Source organism: Pleurodeles waltl, chromosome 4_1 (assembly GCF_031143425.1).
Source record: "Pleurodeles waltl isolate 20211129_DDA chromosome 4_1, aPleWal1.hap1.20221129, whole genome shotgun sequence".
NCBI classification, from domain to species: domain Eukaryota; kingdom Metazoa; phylum Chordata; class Amphibia; order Caudata; family Salamandridae; genus Pleurodeles; species Pleurodeles waltl.
Genome location: NC_090442.1, coordinates 56,369,342 through 56,383,922, shown reverse-complemented (window position 1 = coordinate 56,383,922; position 14,581 = coordinate 56,369,342). Strand labels below are relative to the sequence as shown.

The 14,581-nt window shown below is 52.6% G+C and overlaps 15 non-coding genes across 15 annotated transcripts; 4 read left to right on the top strand and 11 right to left on the bottom strand.

Moving 5' to 3' along the window:
- Nucleotides 1-189: 189 nt before the first annotated feature.
- Nucleotides 190-261, bottom strand: TRNAW-CCA (transfer RNA tryptophan (anticodon CCA)). Its single transcript has one exon. It is a non-coding gene; the product is annotated as a tRNA-Trp (tRNA).
- A 2,030-nt stretch (nucleotides 262-2,291) lies between these two features.
- Nucleotides 2,292-2,362, top strand: TRNAG-GCC (transfer RNA glycine (anticodon GCC)). Its single transcript has one exon. It is a non-coding gene; the product is annotated as a tRNA-Gly (tRNA).
- Nucleotides 2,363-2,433: 71 nt separating this feature from the next.
- On the bottom strand, nucleotides 2,434-2,505 carry TRNAW-CCA (transfer RNA tryptophan (anticodon CCA)). Its single transcript has one exon. It is a non-coding gene; the product is annotated as a tRNA-Trp (tRNA).
- A 253-nt stretch (nucleotides 2,506-2,758) lies between these two features.
- On the bottom strand, nucleotides 2,759-2,832 carry TRNAN-GUU (transfer RNA asparagine (anticodon GUU)). Its single transcript has one exon. It is a non-coding gene; the product is annotated as a tRNA-Asn (tRNA).
- A 1,847-nt stretch (nucleotides 2,833-4,679) lies between these two features.
- Nucleotides 4,680-4,751, bottom strand: TRNAW-CCA (transfer RNA tryptophan (anticodon CCA)). The gene has a single exon. It is a non-coding gene; the product is annotated as a tRNA-Trp (tRNA).
- A 253-nt stretch (nucleotides 4,752-5,004) lies between these two features.
- TRNAN-GUU (transfer RNA asparagine (anticodon GUU)) lies at nucleotides 5,005-5,078 on the bottom strand. The gene has a single exon. It is a non-coding gene; the product is annotated as a tRNA-Asn (tRNA).
- A 1,687-nt stretch (nucleotides 5,079-6,765) lies between these two features.
- Nucleotides 6,766-6,836, top strand: TRNAG-GCC (transfer RNA glycine (anticodon GCC)). Its single transcript has one exon. It is a non-coding gene; the product is annotated as a tRNA-Gly (tRNA).
- Nucleotides 6,837-6,907: 71 nt separating this feature from the next.
- Nucleotides 6,908-6,979, bottom strand: TRNAW-CCA (transfer RNA tryptophan (anticodon CCA)). The gene has a single exon. It is a non-coding gene; the product is annotated as a tRNA-Trp (tRNA).
- A 2,033-nt stretch (nucleotides 6,980-9,012) lies between these two features.
- Nucleotides 9,013-9,083, top strand: TRNAG-GCC (transfer RNA glycine (anticodon GCC)). The gene has a single exon. It is a non-coding gene; the product is annotated as a tRNA-Gly (tRNA).
- A 68-nt stretch (nucleotides 9,084-9,151) lies between these two features.
- On the bottom strand, nucleotides 9,152-9,223 carry TRNAW-CCA (transfer RNA tryptophan (anticodon CCA)). The gene has a single exon. It is a non-coding gene; the product is annotated as a tRNA-Trp (tRNA).
- A 2,030-nt stretch (nucleotides 9,224-11,253) lies between these two features.
- TRNAG-GCC (transfer RNA glycine (anticodon GCC)) lies at nucleotides 11,254-11,324 on the top strand. The gene has a single exon. It is a non-coding gene; the product is annotated as a tRNA-Gly (tRNA).
- Nucleotides 11,325-11,395: 71 nt separating this feature from the next.
- On the bottom strand, nucleotides 11,396-11,467 carry TRNAW-CCA (transfer RNA tryptophan (anticodon CCA)). The gene has a single exon. It is a non-coding gene; the product is annotated as a tRNA-Trp (tRNA).
- Nucleotides 11,468-11,720: 253 nt separating this feature from the next.
- TRNAN-GUU (transfer RNA asparagine (anticodon GUU)) lies at nucleotides 11,721-11,794 on the bottom strand. The gene has a single exon. It is a non-coding gene; the product is annotated as a tRNA-Asn (tRNA).
- A 1,844-nt stretch (nucleotides 11,795-13,638) lies between these two features.
- On the bottom strand, nucleotides 13,639-13,710 carry TRNAW-CCA (transfer RNA tryptophan (anticodon CCA)). The gene has a single exon. It is a non-coding gene; the product is annotated as a tRNA-Trp (tRNA).
- Nucleotides 13,711-13,963: 253 nt separating this feature from the next.
- Nucleotides 13,964-14,037, bottom strand: TRNAN-GUU (transfer RNA asparagine (anticodon GUU)). Its single transcript has one exon. It is a non-coding gene; the product is annotated as a tRNA-Asn (tRNA).
- Nucleotides 14,038-14,581: the final 544 nt, after the last annotated feature.

Below are 14,581 nucleotides of genomic sequence, written 5' to 3'. Positions count from 1 at the left end.
TCACTACTGTCTACGGCAGGGCTCTCTGCTCAGCCTATGTAAGTGAAGCATTGGTGGTTCAGTGGTAGAATTCTCGCCTGCCACGCGGGAGGCCCGGGTTCGATTCCCAGCCAATGCAAAGCGCCCTTCTTTTGGCTTTGCTTTAGAAGTCAGAGATATAGACTTGGTGGGGAAAAAAATGTCAAAGAGTGACCCCGACGTGATTTGAACACGCAACCTTCTGATCTGGAGTCAGACGCGCTACCGTTGCGCCACGAGGTCCCTGTGCATGCAGTTCTCAGCCCCGGATCAAGAAATGCTTCTGTGCCTTTTATTGGCCCTCAGTACGCCTGTGGTTAAAGTAGAAGGCTTGGTGGCCCGTTTCCAGTCCTATTGGTGGAAATGACTAGAGGTGAAGAGATGAGAGAAGATGGAAATGTTGAGATAGAGCATGTCACGCAGGCAAAGCGAGAGCTCTAAGAGCAAAGCCAGACAGCTGTGTTTTAATTCAGGACTTGATGTAGGCAAAAGCATACGTCCCTGGGTGGGCTTGAACCACCAACCTTTCGGTTAACAGCCGAACGCGCTAACCGATTGCGCCACTGAGACCAACCACCGCAGTGAGCGTGTTGGGACTCAATATATGTTTTTACCTTTGTGCTCCTGCCTGCAGCTCTAAGGTCCTGGCATAAGACAGGTAGGCTTAGACTCCATTGTGACATGTCTTACTTCTCTTAGAAGAAGGTTCTGAGTTGCCAGGCAGCTTATCTTCTGCCGGGCACACTTTCCTTTGCAGGCTTTCAGGTTGTGAATCCAGCACTGCTTAGGTGTCCATGTCAGACATGAGCAGCTCATTGAGCCCCACTGTGTGTTTTTTGTGGAGATACAACTCTCAGACTAGAGGGAGCAGGCGGGAAGTGGGTGAGACTCACACAGGGTGGGTGGGGCAGTTAAAGGATGTTATCTAATAGTGTAATCGAGGAGTTGGGTTTTTTGTGCACTACACTTTAACCAGCGATTCTTTCTAAAAGGAAATCCCAGGGCAGTACCCGCAATGAGTGGCATCCCCACACCCGAGGTTGCATTGTGGTAGCTGTTCCCTGAGCCCCTAGCCCCTGTCCCCATGTCGCCCTTTCTCCTCGTGTAACTCACCTCAGGTTCGGTGGCTCTGATACTTGCTGCTTCTGCGCGATCATCCCCATGATCTGGGCCTTTGTACGAAATGTCATGTAAGATGACTTTATTCAGCACAGCGTTTGTCATTTGCTTGGTTGTCCTGTCACTGTTGGATGTTTTCTTGCGCAGACTACTGTCTAATGGTGGGAAGGCCACGAGACACGTGACTTTTCTCTTTCCTTGTTAGCATAGTTTCCTGCCACTGTCTTGTTGTGCTGCCTGCCTGTGAGACACGTGTCTTGCCCATCTCAGCTCCACTGTGGCATGTTAGATATGTCTTTGAGCAGAGTCCCGGTCCCAGAGCTGCTGCCTTCTCTGCACTCTGGCTTGTAAGACTGCAGGCAAAGGCCCTCCCTGGCCCCTCAGCCAGATAGATACATTTACCTGCAGGGCTCAGCTTTGGTGAAAGATATTGGCGAGAGAGAGGAAAGGGGACGGCCCGTGGTGCACCCCCTATTTTGCATAGAACCACAGCCTCCTGGGAGGGCAGAGACATGAGGGTTCTCAGGGAAAGCCCTCCCAGGAGTGTTGAAGGGCAGGACGTGAAACACAGCAATCCCGGAATGGCCTGGTCTAAGATGCCTGTGCAATAGGCCTGGCCCTAGGCTTCCGGGGCTCTTCCTCGGCAGAGGCCCCAGTGGTATGAGCCCGACCAGGGCTGTGCCCGACCAGGGCTGTAGGGCGCGTTGGGAGCGCGTTAGGGATGCGAAAGAGGGCGCAGGGCGCAGAACTCTGCCCGTTTCTCCCCAGGATTTTGGGGAGGACAGGGAATCTGGCCAGGTCAGTGACTAGGCTTTCCCAGAAGGAAAGTCCAGTGACAGTGGCATGTTGTGAAACACAAGATTGCTGGTGGTCTGGAGGGTGCTTTCTGTCAGCCACTTCTCCCGGGAGCAGCCAGAGAGCAGGCTGATGTCGTGCTCTGTCAAGCACAACACTGGCCCCAAACCACTGTCCTTAGCAAAAGCAGAAACATTCATAGTTTCAGTCTCCTGCATCTGATTCCTGCCATCAGCATGTGAACGTTTGGCAGTCCAAGGCTTGCCATGCAAACTTTGTTCATAGGTGTCCCATGCGAATGCATGGGCCTCATCACTACTGTCTACGGCAGGGCTCTCTGCTCAGCCTATGTAAGTGAAGCATTGGTGGTTCAGTGGTAGAATTCTCGCCTGCCACGCGGGAGGCCCGGGTTCGATTCCCGGCCAATGCAAAGCGCCCTTCTTTTGGCTTTGCTTTAGAAGTCAGAGATATAGACTTGGTGGGCAAAAAAATGTCAAAGAGTGACCCCGACGTGATTTGAACACGCAACCTTCTGATCTGGAGTCAGACGCGCTACCGTTGCGCCACGAGGTCCCTGTGCATGCAGTTCTCAGCCCCGGATCAAGAAATGCTTCTGTGCCTTTTATTGGCCCTCAGTACGCCTGTGGTTAAAGTAGAAGGCTTGGTGGCCCGTTTCCAGTCCTATTGGTGGAAATGACTAGAGGTGAAGAGATGAGAGAAGATAGAAATGTTGAGATAGAGCATGTCACGCAGGCAAAGCGAGAGCTCTAAGAGCAAAGCCAGACAGCTGTGTTTTAATTCAGGACTTGATGTAGGCAAAAGCATACGTCCCTGGGTGGGCTTGAACCACCAACCTTTCGGTTAACAGCCGAACGCGCTAACCGATTGCGCCACAGAGACCAACCACCGCAGTGAGCTTTTGGGACTCAATATATGTTTTTACCTTTGTGCTCCTGCCTGCAGCTCTAAGGTCCTGGCATAAGACAGGTAGGCTTAGACTCCATTGTGACATGTCTTACTTCTCTTAGAAGAAGGTTCTGAGTTGCCAGGCAGCTTATCTTCTGCCGGGCACACTTTCCTTTGCAGGCTTTCAGGTTGTGAATCCAGCACTGCTTAGGTGTCCATGTCAGACATGAGCAGCTCATTGAGCCCCACTGTGTGTTTTTTGTGGAGATACAACTCTCAGACTAGAGGGAGCAGGCGGGAAGTGGGTGAGACTCACACAGGGTGGGTGGGGCAGTTAAAGGATGTTATCTAATAGTGTAATCGAGGAGTTGGGTTTTTTGTGCACTACACTTTAACCAGCGATTCTTTCTAAAAGGAAATCCCAGGGCAGTACCCGCAATGAGTGGCATCCCCACACCCGAGGTTGCATTGTGGTAGCTGTTCCCTGAGCCCATAGCCCCTGTCCCCATGTCGCCCTTTCTCCTCGTGTAACTCACCCCAGGTTCGGTGGCTCTGATACTTGCTGCTTCTGCTGCGCGATCATCCCCATGATCTGGGCCTTTGTACGAAATGTCATGTAAGATGACTTTATTCAGCACGGCGTTTGTCATTTGCTTGGTTGTCCTGTCACTGTTGGATGTTTTCTTGCGCAGACTACTGTCTAATGGTGGGAAGGCCACGAGACACGTGACTTTTCTCTTTCCTTGTTAGCATAGTTTCCTGCCACTGTCTTGGTGTGCTGCCAGCCTGTGAGACACGTGTCTTGCCCATCTCAGCTCCACTGTGGCATGTTAGATATGTCTTTGAGCAGAGTCCCGGTCCCAGAGCTGCTGCCTTCTCTGCACTCTGGCTTGTAAGACTGCAGGCAAAGGCCCTCCCTGGCCCCTCAGCCAGATAGATACATTTACCTGCAGGGCTCAGCTTTGGTGAAAGATATTGGCGAGAGAGAGGAAAGGGGACGGCCCGTGGTGCACCCCCTATTTTGCATAGAACCACAGCCTCCTGGGAGGGCAGAGACATGAGGGTTCTCAGGGAAAGCCCTCCCAGGAGTGTTGAAGGGCAGGACGTGAAACACAGCAATCCCGGAATGGCCTGGTCTAAGATGCCTGTGCAATAGGCCTGGCCCTAGGCTTCCGGGGCTCTTCCTCGGCAGAGGCCCCAGTGGTATGAGCCCGACCAGGGCTGTGCCCGACCAGGGCTGTAGGGCGCGTTGGGAGCGCGTTAGGGACGCGAAAGAGGGCGCAGGGCGCAGAACTCTGCCCGTTTCTCCCCAGGATTTTGGGGAGGACAGGGAATCTGGCCAGGTCAGTGACTAGGCTTTCCCAGAAGGAAAGTCCAGTGACAGTGGCATGTTGTGAAACACAAGATTGCTGGTGGTCTGGAGGGTGCTTTCTGTCAGCCACTTCTCCCGGGAGCAGCCAGAGAGCAGGCTGATGTCGTGCTCTGTCAAGCACAACACTGGCCCCAAACCACTGTCCTTAGCAAAAGCAGAAACATTCATAGTTTCAGTCTCCTGCATCTGATTCCTGCCATCAGCATGTGAACGTATGGCAGTCCAAGGCTTGCCATGCAAACTTTGTTCATAGGTGTCCCATGCGAATGCATGGGCCTTATCACTACTGTCTACGGCAGGGCTCTCTGCTCAGCCTATGTAAGTGAAGCATTGGTGGTTCAGTGGTAGAATTCTCGCCTGCCACGCGGGAGGCCCGGGTTCGATTCCCAGCCAATGCAAAGCGCCCTTCTTTTGGCTTTGCTTTAGAAGTCAGAGATATAGACTTGGTGGGGAAAAAAATGTCAAAGAGTGACCCCGACGTGATTTGAACACGCAACCTTCTGATCTGGAGTCAGACGCGCTACCGTTGCGCCACGAGGTCCCTGTGCATGCAGTTCTCAGCCCCGGATCAAGAAATGCTTCTGTGCCTTTTATTGGCCCTCAGTACGCCTGTGGTTAAAGTAGAAGGCTTGGTGGCCCGTTTCCAGTCCTATTGGTGGAAATGACTAGAGGTGAAGAGATGAGAGAAGATGGAAATGTTGAGATAGAGCATGTCACGCAGGCAAAGCGAGAGCTCTAAGAGCAAAGCCAGACAGCTGTGTTTTAATTCAGGACTTGATGTAGGCAAAAGCATACGTCCCTGGGTGGGCTTGAACCACCAACCTTTCGGTTAACAGCCGAACGCGCTAACCGATTGCGCCACAGAGACCAACCACCGCAGTGAGCGTGTTGGGACTCAATATATGTTTTTACCTTTGTGCTCCTGCCTGCAGCTCTAAGGTCCTGGCATAAGACAGGTAGGCTTAGACTCCATTGTGACATGTCTTACTTCTCTTAGAAGAAGGTTCTGAGTTGCCAGGCAGCTTATCTTCTGCCGGGCACACTTTCCTTTGCAGGCTTTCAGGTTGTGAATCCAGCACTGCTTAGGTGTCCATGTCAGACATGAGCAGCTCATTGAGCCCCACTGTGTGTTTTTTGTGGAGATACAACTCTCAGACTAGAGGGAGCAGGCGGGAAGTGGGTGAGACTCACACAGGGAGGGTGGGGCAGTTAAAGGATGTTATCTAATAGTGTAATCGAGGAGTTGGGTTTTTTGTGCACTACACTTTAACCAGCGATTCTTTCTAAAAGGAAATCCCAGGGCAGTACCCGCAATGAGTGGCATCCCCACACCCGAGGTTGCATTGTGGTAGCTGTTCCCTGAGCCCCTAGCCCCTGTCCCCATGTCGCCCTTTCTCCTCGTGTAACTCACCTCAGGTTCGGTGGCTCTGATACTTGCTGCTTCTGCGCGATCATCCCCATGATCTGGGCCTTTGTACGAAATGTCATGTAAGATGACTTTATTCAGCACAGCGTTTGTCATTTGCTTGGTTGTCCTGTCACTGTTGGATGTTTTCTTGCGCAGACTACTGTCTAATGGTGGGAAGGCCACGAGACACGTGACTTTTCTCTTTCCTTGTTAGCATAGTTTCCTGCCACTGTCTTGTTGTGCTGCCTGCCTGTGAGACACGTGTCTTGCCCATCTCAGCTCCACTGTGGCATGTTAGATATGTCTTTGAGCAGAGTCCCGGTCCCAGAGCTGCTGCCTTCTCTGCACTCTGGCTTGTAAGACTGCAGGCAAAGGCCCTCCCTGGCCCCTCAGCCAGATAGATACATTTACCTGCAGGGCTCAGCTTTGGTGAAAGATATTGGCGAGAGAGAGGAAAGGGGACGGCCCGTGGTGCACCCCCTATTTTGCATAGAACCACAGCCTCCTGGGAGGGCAGAGACATGAGGGTTCTCAGGGAAAGCCCTCCCAGGAGTGTTGAAGGGCAGGACGTGAAACACAGCAATCCCGGAATGGCCTGGTCTAAGATGCCTGTGCAATAGGCCTGGCCCTAGGCTTCCGGGGCTCTTCCTCGGCAGAGGCCCCAGTGGTATGAGCCCGACCAGGGCTGTAGGGCGCGTTGGGAGCGCGTTAGGGACGCGAAAGAGGGCGCAGGGCGCAGAACTCTGCCCGTTTCTCCCCAGGATTTTGGGGAGGACAGTGAATCTGGCCAGGTCAGTGACTAGGCTTTCCCAGAAGGAAAGTCCAGTGACAGTGGCATGTTGTGAAACACAAGATTGCTGGTGGTCTGGAGGGTGCTTTCTGTCAGCCACTTCTCCCGGGAGCAGCCAGAGAGCAGGCTGATGTCATGCTCTGTCAAGCACAACACTGGCCCCAAACCACTGTCCTTAGCAAAAGCAGAAACATTCATAGTTTCAGTCTCCTGCATCTGATTCCTGCCATCAGCATGTGAACGTTTGGCAGTCCAAGGCTTGCCATGCAAACTTTGTTCATAGGTGTCCCATGCGAATGCATGGGCCTCATCACTACTGTCTACGGCAGGGCTCTCTGCTCAGCCTATGTAAGTGAAGCATTGGTGGTTCAGTGGTAGAATTCTCGCCTGCCACGCGGGAGGCCCGGGTTCGATTCCCGGCCAATGCAAAGCGCCCTTCTTTTGGCTTTGCTTTAGAAGTCAGAGATATAGACTTGGTGGGGAAAAAAATGTCAAAGAGTGACCCCGACGTGATTTGAACACGCAACCTTCTGATCTGGAGTCAGACGCGCTACCGTTGCGCCACGAGGTCCCTGTGCATGCATTTCTCAGCCCCGGATCAAGAAATGCTTCTGTGCCTTTTATTGGCCCTCAGTACGCCTGTGGTTAAAGTAGAAGGCTTGGTGGCCCGTTTCCAGTCCTATTGGTGGAAATGACTAGAGGTGAAGAGATGAGAGAAGATAGAAATGTTGAGATAGAGCATGTCACGCAGGCAAAGCGAGAGCTCTAAGAGCAAAGCCAGACAGCTGTGTTTTAATTCAGGACTTGATGTAGGCAAAAGCATACGTCCCTGGGTGGGCTTGAACCACCAACCTTTCGGTTAACAGCCGAACTCGCTAACCGATTGCGCCACAGATACCAACCACCGCAGTGAGCGTGTTGGGACTCAATATATGTTTTTACCTTTGTGCTCCTGCCTGCAGCTCTAAGGTCCTGGCATAAGACAGGTAGGCTTAGACTCCATTGTGACATGTCTTACTTCTCTTAGAAGAAGGTTCTGAGTTGCCAGGCAGCTTATCTTCTGCCGGGCACACTTTCCTTTGCAGGCTTTCAGGTTGTGAATCCAGCACTGCTTAGGTGTCCATGTCAGACATGAGCAGCTCATTGAGCCCCACTGTGTGTTTTTTGTGGAGATACAACTCTCAGACTAGAGGGAGCAGGCGGGAAGTGGGTGAGACTCACACAGGGTGGGTGGGGCAGTTAAAGGATGTTATCTAATAGTGTAATCGAGGAGTTGGGTTTTTTGTGCACTACACTTTAACCAGCGATTCTTTCTAAAAGGAAATCCCAGGGCAGTACCCGCAATGAGTGGCATCCCCACACCCGAGGTTGCATTGTGGTAGCTGTTCCCTGAGCCCATAGCCCCTGTCCCCATGTCGCCCTTTCTCCTCGTGTAACTCACCCCAGGTTCGGTGGCTCTGATACTTGCTGCTTCTGCTGCGCGATCATCCCCATGATCTGGGCCTTTGTACGAAATGTCATGTAAGATGACTTTATTCAGCACGGCGTTTGTCATTTGCTTGGTTGTCCTGTCACTGTTGGATGTTTTCTTGCGCAGACTACTGTCTAATGGTGGGAAGGCCACGAGACACGTGACTTTTCTCTTTCCTTGTTAGCATGGTTTCCTGCCACTGTCTTGGTGTGCTGCCAGCCTGTGAGACACGTGTCTTGCCCATCTCAGCTCCACTGTGGCATGTTAGATATGTCTTTGAGCAGAGTCCCGGTCCCAGAGCTGCTGCCTTCTCTGCACTCTGGCTTGTAAGACTGCAGGCAAAGGCCCTCCCTGGCCCCTCAGCCAGATAGATACATTTACCTGCAGGGCTCAGCTTTGGTGAAAGATATTGGCGAGAGAGAGGAAAGGGGACGGCCCGTGGTGCACCCCCTATTTTGCATAGAACCACAGCCTCCTGGGAGGGCAGAGACATGAGGGTTCTCAGGGAAAGCCCTCCCAGGAGTGTTGAAGGGCAGGACGTGAAACACAGCAATCCCGGAATGGCCTGGTCTAAGATGCCTGTGCAATAGGCCTGGCCCTAGGCTTCCGGGGCTCTTCCTCGGCAGAGGCCCCAGTGGTATGAGCCCGACCAGGGCTGTGCCCGACCAGGGCTGTAGGGCGCGTTGGGAGCGCGTTAGGGACGCGAAAGAGGGCGCAGGGCGCAGAACTCTGCCCGTTTCTCCCCAGGATTTTGGGGAGGACAGGGAATCTGGCCAGGTCAGTGACTAGGCTTTCCCAGAAGGAAAGTCCAGTGACAGTGGCATGTTGTGAAACACAAGATTGCTGGTGGTCTGGAGGGTGCTTTCTGTCAGCCACTTCTCCCGGGAGCAGCCAGAGAGCAGGCTGATGTCGTGCTCTGTCAAGCACAACACTGGCCCCAAACCACTGTCCTTAGCAAAAGCAGAAACATTCATAGTTTCAGTCTCCTGCATCTGATTCCTGCCATCAGCATGTGAACGTTTGGCAGTCCAAGGCTTGCCATGCAAACTTTGTTCATAGGTGTCCCATGCGAATGCATGGGCCTCATCACTACTGTCTACGGCAGGGCTCTCTGCTCAGCCTATGTAAGTGAAGCATTGGTGGTTCAGTGGTAGAATTCTCGCCTGCCACGCGGGAGGCCCGGGTTCGATTCCCGGCCAATGCAAAGCGCCCTTCTTTTGGCTTTGCTTTAGAAGTCAGAGATATAGACTTGGGGAAAAAAATGTCAAAGAGTGACCCCGACGTGATTTGAACACGCAACCTTCTGATCTGGAGTCAGACGCGCTACCGTTGCGCCACGAGGTCCCTGTGCATGCAGTTCTCAGCCCCGGATCAAGAAATGCTTCTGTGCCTTTTATTGGCCCTCAGTACCCCTGTGGTTAAAGTAGAAGGCTTGGTGGCCCGTTTCCAGTCCTATTGGTGGAAATGACTAGAGGTGAAGAGATGAGAGAAGATGGAAATGTTGAGATAGAGCATGTCACGCAGGCAAAGCGAGAGCTCTAAGAGCAAAGCCAGACAGCTGTGTTTTAATTCAGGACTTGATGTAGGCAAAAGCATACGTACCTGGGTGGGCTTGAACCACCAACCTTTCGGTTAACAGCCGAACGCGCTAACCGATTGCGCCACAGAGACCAACCACCGCAGTGAGCGTGTTGGGACTCAATATATGTTTTTACCTTTGTGCTCCTGCCTGCAGCTCTAAGGTCCTGGCATAAGACAGGTAGGCTTAGACTCCATTGTGACATGTCTTACTTCTCTTAGAAGAAGGTTCTGAGTTGCCAGGCAGCTTATCTTCTGCCGGGCACACTTTCCTTTGCAGGCTTTCAGGTTGTGAATCCAGCACTGCTTAGGTGTCCATGTCAGACATGAGCAGCTCATTGAGCCCCACTGTGTGTTTTTTGTGGAGATACAACTCTCAGACTAGAGGGAGCAGGCGGGAAGTGGGTGAGACTCACACAGGGTGGGTGGGGCAGTTAAAGGATGTTATCTAATAGTGTAATCGAGGAGTTGGGTTTTTTGTGCACTACACTTTAACCAGCGATTCTTTCTAAAAGGAAATCCCAGGGCAGTACCCGCAATGAGTGGCATCCCCACACCCGAGGTTGCATTGTGGTAGCTGTTCCCTGAGCCCCTAGCCCCTGTCCCCATGTCGCCCTTTCTCCTCGTGTAACTCACCTCAGGTTCGGTGGCTCTGATACTTGCTGCTTCTGCGCGATCATCCCCATGATCTGGGCCTTTGTACGAAATGTCATGTAAGATGACTTTATTCAGCACAGCGTTTGTCATTTGCTTGGTTGTCCTGTCACTGTTGGATGTTTTCTTGCGCAGACTACTGTCTAATGGTGGGAAGGCCACGAGACACGTGACTTTTCTCTTTCCTTGTTAGCATAGTTTCCTGCCACTGTCTTGTTGTGCTGCCTGCCTGTGAGACACGTGTCTTGCCCATCTCAGCTCCACTGTGGCATGTTAGATATGTCTTTGAGCAGAGTCCCGGTCCCAGAGCTGCTGCCTTCTCTGCACTCTGGCTTGTAAGACTGCAGGCAAAGGCCCTCCCTGGCCCCTCAGCCAGATAGATACATTTACCTGCAGGGCTCAGCTTTGGTGAAAGATATTGGCGAGAGAGAGGAAAGGGAACGGCCCGTGGTGCACCCCCTATTTTGCATAGAACTACAGCCTCCTGGGAGGGCAGAGACATGAGGGTTCTCAGGGAAAGCCCTCCCAGGAGTGTTGAAGGGCAGGACGTGAAACACAGCAATCCCGGAATGGCCTGGTCTAAGATGCCTGTGCAATAGGCCTGGCCCTAGGCTTCCGGGGCTCTTCCTCGGCAGAGGCCCCAGTGGTATGAGCCCGACCAGGGCTGTGCCCGACCAGGGCTGTAGGGCGCGTTGGGAGCGCGTTAGGGACGCGAAAGAGGGCGCAGGGCGCAGAACTCTGCCCGTTTCTCCCCAGGATTTTGGGGAGGATAGGGAATCTGGCCAGGTCAGTGACTAGGCTTTCCCAGAAGGAAAGTCCAGTGACAGTGGCATGTTGTGAAACACAAGATTGCTGGTGGTCTGGAGGGTGCTTTCTGTCAGCCACTTCTCCCGGGAGCAGCCAGAGAGCAGGCTGATGTCGTGCTCTGTCAAGCACAACACTGGCCCCAAACCACTGTCCTTAGCAAAAGCAGAAACATTCATAGTTTCAGTCTCCTGCATCTGATTCCTGCCATCAGCATGTGAACGTTTGGCAGTCCAAGGCTTGCCATGCAAACTTTGTTCATAGGTGTCCCATGCGAATGCATGGGCCTCATCACTACTGTCTACGGCAGGGCTCTCTGCTCAGCCTATGTAAGTGAAGCATTGGTGGTTCAGTGGTAGAATTCTCGCCTGCCACGCGGGAGGCCCGGGTTCGATTCCCGGCCAATGCAAAGCGCCCTTCTTTTGGCTTTGCTTTAGAAGTCAGAGATATAGACTTGGTGGGCAAAAAAATGTCAAAGAGTGACCCCGACGTGATTTGAACACGCAACCTTCTGATCTGGAGTCAGACGCGCTACCGTTGCGCCACGAGGTCCCTGTGCATGTAGTTTTCAGCCCCGGATCAAGAAATGCTTCTGTGCCTTTTATTGGCCCTCAGTACGCCTGTGGTTAAAGTAGAAGGCTTGGTGGCCCGTTTCCAGTCCTATTGGTGGAAATGACTAGAGGTGAAGAGATGAGAGAAGATAGAAATGTTGAGATAGAGCATGTCACGCAGGCAAAGCGAGAGCTCTAAGAGCAAAGCCAGACAGCTGTGTTTTAATTCAGGACTTGATGTAGGCAAAAGCATACGTCCCTGGGTGGGCTTGAACCACCAACCTTTCGGTTAACAGCCGAACGCGCTAACCGATTGCGCCACAGAGACCAACCACCGCAGTGAGCTTTTGGGACTCAATATATGTTTTTACCTTTGTGCTCCTGCCTGCAGCTCTAAGGTCCTGGCATAAGACAGGTAGGCTTAGACTCCATTGTGACATGTCTTACTTCTCTTAGAAGAAGGTTCTGAGTTGCCAGGCAGCTTATCTTCTGCCGGGCACACTTTCCTTTGCAGGCTTTCAGGTTGTGAATCCAGCACTGCTTAGGTGTCCATGTCAGACATGAGCAGCTCATTGAGCCCCACTGTGTGTTTTTTGTGGAGATACAACTCTCAGACTAGAGGGAGCAGGCGGGAAGTGGGTGAGACTCACACAGGGTGGGTGGGGCAGTTAAAGGATGTTATCTTATAGTGTAATCGAGGAGTTGAGTTTTTTGTGCACTACACTTTAACCAGCGATTCTTTCTAAAAGGAAATCCCAGGGCAGTACCCGCAATGAGTGGCATCCCCACACCCGAGGTTGCATTGTGGTAGCTGTTCCCTGAGCCCATAGCCCCTGTCCCCATGTCGCCCTTTCTCCTCGTATAACTCACCCCAGGGTCGGTGGCTCTGATACTTGCTGCTTCTGCTGCGCGATCATCCCCATGATCTGGGCCTTTGTACGAAATGTCATGTAAGATGACTTTATTCAGCACGGCGTTTGTCATTTGCTTGGTTGTCCTGTCACTGTTGGATGTTTTCTTGCGCAGACTACTGTCTAATGGTGGGAAGGCCACGAGACACGTGACTTTTCTCTTTCCTTGTTAGCATAGTTTCCTGCCACTGTCTTGTTGTGCTGCCTGCCTGTAAGACACGTGTCTTGCCCATCTCAGCTCCACTGTGGCATGTTAGATATGTCTTTGAGCAGAGTCCCGGTCCCAGAGCTGCTGCCTTCTCTGCACTCTGGCTTGTAAGACTGCAGGCAAAGGCCCTCCCTGGCCCCTCAGCCAGATAGATACATTTACCTGCAGGGCTCAGCTTTGGTGAAAGATATTGGCGAGAGAGAGGAAAGGGGACGGCCCGTGGTGCACCCCCTATTTTGCATAGAACCACAGCCTCCTGGGAGGGCAGAGACATGAGGGTTCTCAGGGAAAGCCCTCCCAGGAGTGTTGAAGGGCAGGACGTGAAACACAGCAATCCCGGAATGGCCTGGTCTAAGATGCCTGTGCAATAGGCCTGGCCCTAGGCTTCCGGGGCTCTTCCTCGGCAGAGGCCCCAGTGGTATGAGCCCGACCAGGGCTGTGCCCGACCAGGGCTGTAGGGCGCGTTGGGAGCGCGTTAGGGACGCGAAAGAGGGCGCAGGGCGCAGAACTCTGCCCGTTTCTCCCCAGGATTTTGGGGAGGACAGGGAATCTGGCCAGGTCAGTGACTAGGCTTTCCCAGAAGGAAAGTCCAGTGACAGTGGCATGTTGTGAAACACAAGATTGCTGGTGGTCTGGAGGGTGCTTTCTGTCAGCCACTTCTCCCGGGAGCAGCCAGAGAGCAGGCTGATGTCGTGCTCTGTCAAGCACAACACTGGCCCCAAACCACTGTCCTTAGCAAAAGCAGAAACATTCATAGTTTCAGTCTCCTGCATCTGATTCCTGCCATCAGCATGTGAACGTTTGGCAGTCCAAGGCTTGCCATGCAAACTTTGTTCATAGGTGTCCCATGCGAATGCATGGGCCTCATCACTACTGTCTACGGCAGGGCTCTCTGCTCAGCCTATGTAAGTGAAGCATTGGTGGTTCAGTGGTAGAATTCTCACCTGCCATGCGGGAGGCCCGGGTTCGATTCCCGGCCGATGCAAAGCGCCCTTCTTTTGGCTTTGCTTTAGAAGTCAGAGATATAGACTTGGGGAAAAAAATGTCAAAGAGTGACCCCGACGTGATTTGAACACGCAACCTTCTGATCTGGAGTCAGACGCGCTACCGTTGCGCCACGAGGTCCCTGTGCATGCAGTTCTCAGCCCCGGATCAAGAAATGCTTCTGTGCCTTTTATTGGCCCTCAGTACCCCTGTGGTTAAAGTAGAAGGCTTGGTGGCCCGTTTCCAGTCCTATTGGTGGAAATGACTAGAGGTGAAGAGATGAGAGAAGATAGAAATGTTGAGATAGAGCATGTCACGCAGGCAAAGCGAGAGCTCTAAGAGCAAAGCCAGACAGCTGTGTTTTAATTCAGGACTTGATGTAGGCAAAAGCATACGTCCCTGGGTGGGCTTGAACCACCAACCTTTCGGTTAACAGCCGAACGCGCTAACCGATTGCGCCACAGAGACCAACCACCGCAGTGAGCGTGTTGGGACTCAATATATGTTTTTACCTTTGTGCTCCTGCCTGCAGCTCTAAGGTCCTGGCATAAGACAGGTAGGCTTAGACTCCATTGTGACATGTCTTACTTCTCTTAGAAGAAGGTTCTGAGTTGCCAGGCAGCTTATCTTCTGCCGGGCACACTTTCCTTTGCAGGCTTTCAGGTTGTGAATCCAGCACTGCTTAGGTGTCCATGTCAGACATGAGCAGCTCATTGAGCCCCACTGTGTGTTTTTTGTGGAGATACAACTCTCAGACTAGAGGGAGCAGGCGGGAAGTGGGTGAGACTCACACAGGGTGGGTGGGGCAGTTAAAGGATGTTATCTAATAGTGTAATCGAGGAGTTGGGTTTTTTGTGCACTACACTTTAACCAGCGATTCTTTCTAAAAGGAAATCCCAGGGCAGTACCCGCAATGAGTGGCATCCCCACACCCGAGGTTGCATTGTGGTAGCTGTTCCCTGAGCCCATAGCCCCTGTCCCCATGTCGCCCTTTCTCCTCGTGTAACTCACC